Raw genomic sequence first — 8,457 nt, forward strand, 5'->3', positions numbered from 1 at the left:
ACAGTGTCCATCAATATTCTCTTTTGTAGCATAGCCATTTCCTTCCTGAGCTCATTTTGAGCACCAGTTAAGAGGTTTTCATTGGTTTTTTCTAGTTCATGCATGCTCTAAAATAGAAAAATACCTGTAAACATATCTACAAGAGCATATCACAGGCTTTGGATGTTCAATCTGGTTTCTACATGGAAAATGAGCAGCAAACAGTGGGGTACAGGAACAATCACTGCCTCATGACCATCAGTGGGGCACAGCCACATTCTCTTTACAGTACAGTAGGAGTGCCAAAGGTTGCTGACTTCTGATTTAGAGAATTGCTTTATGGCAGCTCCATGGGTCATAGACACAATGGACAGGAGTTGACCTCATTAGTTTATATGAGAGAGTATTCTAGGTAGTTTTTGGTCATCTCCCTTGGTCACCGTAATGGTGCTCAGTGGTAGGATACATATGTACAAACACCATAAGAACAGAAACTAATAGCACAGGATTCATATTAGTTTTTTCACGTTATCATGACACCACTGTTCGATCTGATTTCGATCAGCATACCTGGGGAAATGGGGGGTTAGTTGGCCATAACAACCAATCAGATTCCACATTTTCCAAAGGAGCTGTGAAAAATGGAAGATGGAATCTGATTGGTTGCTATGGGCAACTAAGCCAGTTTTCCTTTACACCAGTTTTGATAAATCTCCCCCTGAGTGTCTCTACACGTCCACTAAGGATTGACTGTGATCAAGGTCCAGGAGGACCGAAACATTGGCCTCAACATTGCATTTGGAAAGTTTAGAGGACATGTCATCACAAAATGCAATGCAATCTGCAGGCAGTATGTTACAGAGCAGGGGGAACTGAGTGGACTGATACATGTTTTTGTTGGAAAAGATTCAGTAAAACTTGAATTTTATAAATTTAAATCTCTGCTGTTTCTGAACTGAATAATCAAATAGGACGTCTTATTAGTGATTCACAGCTATCTATGTATAAAGTAAATGCTATCAACCACTGGTGTTTCTTTGTACAATCATAAATGTGAAGGAACAGTTACCGGTATATTTGGGCTTCCCCAATGTCTCTTTCAGCCATATTAGGCCTCATGCACACGTTTACGTTCCTTTTTCTGTGTTCCGTATATAGACCGTATGCATTCCATTTCCATAGTTCCGTTCAAAGATAGAACATGAACTATTATTGTCCGCATAACGGACAAGGATAGTACTGTTCTATTAGGGGCCAGCTGTTCCGTAAAAAACAGAATGCACACGGATGTCATCCGTATTTTTTGTGGTTCCGTTTTTGGCGGACCGCAAAACACTAAAAAAAAGCCATACGGTCGTGTGCAATAGGCCTAAGGCTACATGTACACGAACATATGTGTTTTGCGGTCCGCAAAAAAACAAAACGGATGACATCTGTTTTTTATTTTTATTTTTTATTGCAGATCCATTGTAACAATGCCTAAAACGGACAAGAATAGGAAATGTTATATTTTTTTTGCGGGGCTACGGAACGGACATACTGATGCAGAAAGCACACGGCGTGCTGTCCGCATTTTTTGCTGACCCATTTGAAATGAATGGGTCAGCATCCTATCCACAAAAAAAACCTGAACGGACACGGAAACAAAATACGTTTGTGTGCATGTAGCCTTATTCTGTGTTTCAGCTGCACAGCTAGATGCATTTCACTCAGAAGCAGGGGGGGTTATCCCTTCGTTGCAAGTCTGCCAGCACTGTAGTGCTGTGACATTCTTTCCCTTACTTTCCACTATTTTTTCAGCTCTGGAGCTCGCAGAACAGATAAGGAGGGAAAAGTCACAATCACAAAAAGGCAGGACACTCCTGTCATGTTCAGAAGCAGAGTAGAAGCAGTTGTTCTATCAAGCTTGCTAGCTCTGACATGCCACCATTTCCTCTCTGCCGTCTTCTGTTACCAGGGACAGATCTTGCCTGACTACAGGCAACTTAGGTGGAAGTGAGATCCAAAGTGGCCATGACTTTACAGCTTTTTTAATTTTTTATATGCAGTAATTTAGAAATTAGCTAATTACAACATTTCTCTATTAAATAAAATAAAATTGTGTGAAAGTACAGTGACTCTTTAAGGTCCATTTACACTGCCTAAACATTGGAGCGCTCGTTAGCAATAATCTGTCAGTCTAAAGGTGCAGCCGATTACCCGAGGAATGAGTGAAAAGCTGGTTTATCAGGTAATTAGATCATTCATGCGTCATCTAAATCATTGTTTGCCAGCAGTATATTGTGCTGTCTAGGTTTGCATCGGGTATCGAATTATCGATACCAAATCAATACTTTTGTACCTGGATCGATTCGATACCGGTATTTGCCTTTTACTGCGCAGCCTAGTATCAGAGACATTTGTGTGCTGCTCCATGTTCTCAGCAGCATAGTGGAGAAGGAGAGAGTCTCTCCCTCCCTCCCTACTGTGCTGCTGCCGTTGCCACCAATGACAGGTGGAAGGGGAAGAGGAGGGGATGGGCTGTGACCACTGCGCCACCAATGAAGAAACTCGCACATTAATTCAAATACAGGAGGCGGGTGCCGGCGGCAGAATCGCACAAAAGGGTAGTTATCTTCATTGGTGGTGCAGTGCGTGCCCCCAATCCCCAGTATTAAAAATATTGGTGGCGCAATGCGCCCACCCACCCCAGTATTATAAACATTGGTGGCAGTGGCCACAGGGTCTCCTCCCATCCTCCTCATTGGTGGCAGTGTAATCGCGGGGCTCCGATCAGTTACCATGGAAGCTACTGAAGCCCTGGCTGCCATGGTAAGCTCCCTGCTGCCGTGTGCACAAAGAAGCAGTGAGAGTGTGAAGTCCTATTCACCTTAATAGAGCTCTATTAGGGTGAATGGGACAAGGGTTCTAGTCCCTAAGGGGGCTAATAGTAAATAAAAAGTAAAAAATAAAATATTTAAAAAAAACAAACACCAAAATATTAAGTTTAAATCCCCCCTTTCCCAATTTTACATACAAAATATATAACCAATAAATAAACATATTACATATCGCCACGCCCGAAAAGTCCAAACTATTAAAATATTTAAAATATATCCTATGCGGTGTATGCTGTAACAGAAAAAATCTAAATAAAAACCGCGAGATTTGCCATGTCCCCCAAAAAATAGGATAGGACTGTTCGATTATGGGCCGGACGTTCCATAAAATGCGGAATGCACGCGGCACTTTTGGTGTTTTTATTTTTTTTGCGTGGTATCGAGTATCGCAATACTTTTTTTATGGTATCAAAACCGAATCTAAATTTTGGCGTCGTGACAACCCTAGTTCTGTCTAAGCACCCTCTGCTGCTGGCAAACAATGATTCGGTATGGGGATGAGAGATGGCATTAGCTTCCTTCCTGAAATTCACATCTGCGTTTAGAAATCCAGCAGGCTGCTAGTCTGGCATGCACTTTGTGTGGCCGAAAGCAGGCATTTCTGCCAGAAAGCGTCCAGATCCCCCTCGTATCCCATTGTAGTCTATGGGGATCTGGCTATGCCAGATATGGTGAACTGCGGCTGCCTGTTCCTCTGCCAGAACAAGCTGCCGTAATTCTAAACTAAGATGCGAACTTAGACTAAGATAGTGCCCACTCTGCAGCCTCAGAGGTGAATGAGGTCTATCAGAAACACTTGTAAAGAATTATAAAGATCAAATGTGGTGCCTAAACATATTTGATGATATTCATGCTTTCTATGTAAATCCTGTAGAGTACTTGTAGGTATCGCACTATATTAGTTTTCTATGCCTGTCGAATAAACATCTGTATTAAAGAAGAAAAAGAAAAAAAAAAGGGATTAAGGGCAGTAAAAAGGGAAAAAGGAAAAATATTCTCTGGAGCGTTAAGAGGACTATTTAGAAGTGACGGAGTGTTAGGGATGGAATGGGTAGTGATTTGGTGGGTGTTCACCGAGGCTGCACCCTAAAGCAGTGTACGTCAGTGCACTGCAAGGTAATTGTAGAGATAAAGGAAAAGATAGTGCTGGAGGCATGCCCCAAAAAAAAGAAAGGGGGCCCAGGTGGTCTTGGGTTGGGTGGGCAGTAGAACAGGGGCGGTGTAGTAGGTCTATAAAAGGTTACTACTGTGCTAGTTGGATTGGTGGTTCTACTTCACAGTATCGATATATTGCAAAGGCATATATCACTGTGTCTATATAGTTATGGTTGATGGTTCTATTTCACAGTCTCAATATATGGTGTGGCATATATCACTGTGTCTGAGTTTGATCATGTTATATTGGTTCTATTTCACAGTATCGATATATGGCGACACATGTATCACTGTGAGGATAGTTAAAAATAATAAGTGATGTTAAAAGAATTGTATGAGAAAAACGGAAGGCGACTTACTTCACCTGGGAGGGAGATATAGGATAAGCATAATACACCTATACCTGCTCCTCCCCCGCCGAGATCGCTCGTCAGGTAGTATAAACTTTCCTCCACGTCCCAAATGATGGTAGTCAGGGTTCCAAATGGAGAGTTCTTTATTGCATAAATGAATACAAGCTCAACGCGTTTCGGGGTATCTTCCCCTTTCTCAAGAGTAGTGTGAATTAAAGCACATAACATAAAGTGCATGGTGCCAAGTATATATAATTGTCTTTATTAAACAATCAGGAATCAATTTACCAAAAATTCTGGCGGGGACCGGAAGTGGGCCGAGCGTCACTTCCGGTCCCCTCAGCTCCTCCAGTCATCCAGAATATGTAGTCCAATTATATATAGTGCTTTGATGTATACTTTGGTGTATATTAGAATCTGCCAAAGGGAGATGCAGGGCGCCAGTCAGGGTTCTTTTAGCCTGAATTGCTCTGTCAGGCTTAGATCGCTCCCGATGCGTTCCACAGTGGAACGCATGCACCCGGTTAGGGGGCGGAGTCTCGGGTGGAAATGCGCCATGCGTTCCACCGGTGGAACACATGTGCAGGAGGAGCTAAAGAGAAGATGACGCCCAAAGGCAGGGCCGTTTAAAAATGCTATGTAGGGCGCACAATGGGGCGGGGCGCTCGGCAGGGCAGGGAGGAGCAGACTTTGTGCGTTTAAGACTGGAACGCAAAGACATCAAATAAAGTATGTGCACCCCTTATCACATGTACAGCGCTATGGAATGAATGGCGCTTTAATAATAAATAATAATAAAGTCTAAAGGGGTAGCCTTAATTGAAGATAGAGAATCCATGTGAACTATAGACATTAGGAATAAGTTCACATGGAATCCTTTTGTTGAATCAAAGTCCAGATATATACGGTATATAAGGACAAATGACATGGACACTATATAAAAGAACATTATAGAATATTATAAAGCAGTAAAAATAAATTAGATGAAATAAAGAAATATAATAAAGAGTGTGAAGTATTCACATGTGGAATATTCCTGGGGGATTAAATCGTGGGTGGTGATTATATGAATATAAATACAATGCAATAAATAACAATGACATTTATATAAATACACATTATATAAATACAATAGGCACAGTAGCACTGGTTAAAAAGATAAAATTAATAGGCAACCAAATTTCACAGGTGACAGAGCGTAGTATCATGAATGAAGATAAATGAAAATATAGAAAATAATAAAAGATTATAAATAATTAAAATATTTAAAAAAATTTTTTTTTAATTTTTTTTGTAATTAGATAATGAATATAGATAATGAATATATAGGGTGATATGGTAGAATAAAATGAAGGCAGGAAACATGATAAATGGGCTAAAAAATGAAAAAATAAATAAAAATAAAATAATGAAATTTAAGAATCATTAATAATTTTTATGTTCTAGACATTCATTAAGGCCGAGGGGAGTAAGAGAATTAAAACGGAAAATCTAATACATTTCTTTGCGGCACAGTAGTGAAAAGGAGTTGGGGACCCATTCGATAGGAGTCAACTTCAGAAGGGATGCATCGCCGGAGTGGATTTCTGCAAAGTGTCTGGATACACTATGTTTTGTGTATTTCTTGGTAATGTTGGAGCAGTTGGAGTTTATCCGGTCCCTCAAGTTCTGGGTTGTCCGGCCCACATATTGAAGTCCGCAGGGGCACTGGAGCATATACAGTCAGGTCCATAAATGTTGGGACATCGACACAATTCTACCATTTTTGGCTCTATACACCACCACAATGGATTTGAAATAAAACTAACACGATGTGCTTTAACTGCAGACTGTCAGCTTTAATTTGAGGGTATTTACATCCAAATCAGATGAACAGTGTAGGAATTACAACAGTTTGCATATGTGCCTCCCACTTGTTAAGGGATCAAAAGTAATAGGACAATTTGCTTCTCAGCTGTTCCATGGCCAGGTGTGTGTTATTCCCTCATTATCCTAATTACAATGAGCAGATAAAAGGTCCAGAATTCATTTCAAGTGTGCTATTTGCATTTGGAATCTGTTGCTGTCAACTCTTAAGATGAGATCCAAAGAGCTGTCACTATCAGTGAAGCAAGCCATCATTAGGCTGAAAAAACAACAAACCCATCAGAGAGATAGCAAAAACATTAGGCATGGCCAAAACAACTGTTTGGAACATTCTTAAAAAGAAGAAACGCATCGGTGAGCTCAGCAACACCAAAAGACCCGGAAGACCACGAAAAACAACTGTGGTGGATGACCGAAGAATTCTTTCCCTGGTGAAGAAAACACCCTTCACAACAGTTTGCCAGATCAAGAACACTCTCCAGGAGGTAGGTGTATGTGTGTCAAAGTCAACAATGAAGAGAAGACTTCACCAGAGTGAATACAGAGGGTTCACCACAAGATGAACCATTGGTGAGCCTCAAAAACAGGAAGGCCAGATTAGAGTTTGCCAAACGACATCTAAAAAAGCCTTCACAGTTCTGGAACAACATCCTATGGACAGATGAGACCAAGATCAACTTGTACCAGATTGATGGGAAGAGAAGAGTATGGAGAAGGAAAGGAACTGCTCATGATCCTAAGCATACCACCTCATCAGTGAAGCATGGTGGTGGTAGTGTCATGGCGTGGGCATGTATGGCTGCCAATGGAACTGGTTCTCTTGTATTTATTGATGATGTGACTGCTGACAAAAGCAGCAGGATCAATTCTGAAGTGTTTCGGGCAATATTATCTGCTCATATTCAGCTAAATGCTTCAGAACTCATTGGATTGCGTTTCACAGTACAGATGGCCAATGACTAGAGTTGAGCGAACACCTGGATGTTCGGGTTCGAGAAGTTCGGCCGAACTTCCCGGAAATGTTCGGGTTCGGGATCCGAACCCGACCCGAACTTCGTCCCGAACCCGAACCCCATTGAAGTCAATGGGGACCCGAACTTTTCGGCACCAAAAAGGCTGTAAAACAGCCCAGGAAAGAGCTAGAGGGCTGCAAAAGGCAGCAACATGTAGGTAAATCCCCTGCAAACAAATGTGGATAGGGAAATGAATAAAAATAAAATAAATAAAAATTAACCAATATCAATTGGAGAGAGGTCCCATAGCAGAGAATCTGGCTTCACGTCAGCAGAGAATCAGTCTCTTCATGCCATAGCAGAGAATCTGGCTTCACGTCACCCACCACTGTAACAGTCCATTGTCATATATTTAGGCCCCGGCACCCAGGCAGAGGAAAGAGGTCCCGTAACAGAGAATCTGGCTTCATGTCAGCAGAGAATCAGTCTGCATGTCCTAGCAGAGAATCATGCTTTACGTCACCCAACACTGGAACAGTCCATTGTCAGATATTTAGGCCCAGGCACCCAGGCAGAGGAGAGAGGTCCCGTAACAGAGAATGTGGCTTCATGTCAGCAGAGAATCAGTCTGCATGTCCTAGCAGAGAATCATGCTTTACGTCACCCAACACTGGAACAGTCCATTGTCAGATATTTAGGCCCAGGCACCCAGGCAGAGGAGAGAGGTCCCGTAACAGAGAATATGGCTTCATGTCAGCAGAGAATCAGTCTGCATGTCCTAGCAGAGAATCATGCTTTACGTCACCCAACACTGGAACAGTCCATTGTCAGATATTTAGGCCCAGGCACCCAGGCAGAGGAGAGAGGTCCCGTAACAGAGAATCTGGCTTCACGTCAGCAGAGAATCAGTCTGCATGTCCTAGCAGAGAATCATGCTTTACGTCACCCAACACTGGAACAGTCCATTGTCAGATATTTAGGCCCAGGCACCCAAGCAGAGGAGAGAGGTCCCGTAACAGAGAATCTGGCTTCATGTCAGCAGAGAATCAGTCTTCATGTCATAGCAGAGAATCAGGCTTCAAGTCACCCACCACTGGAACAGGCCACTGTCACATATTTAGGCCCAGGCAGAGGAGAGAGGTCCCATAACAGAGATTCAGGCTTCATGTCAGCAGAGAATCAGTCTTCATGTCATAGCAGAGAATCAGGCTTCACGTCACCCACCACTGGAACAGGCCACTGTCAGATATTTTTAGGCCCCGGCACCCAGAC

Source organism: Bufo bufo, chromosome 1 (assembly GCF_905171765.1).
Source record: "Bufo bufo chromosome 1, aBufBuf1.1, whole genome shotgun sequence".
Lineage (NCBI taxonomy): Eukaryota > Metazoa > Chordata > Amphibia > Anura > Bufonidae > Bufo > Bufo bufo.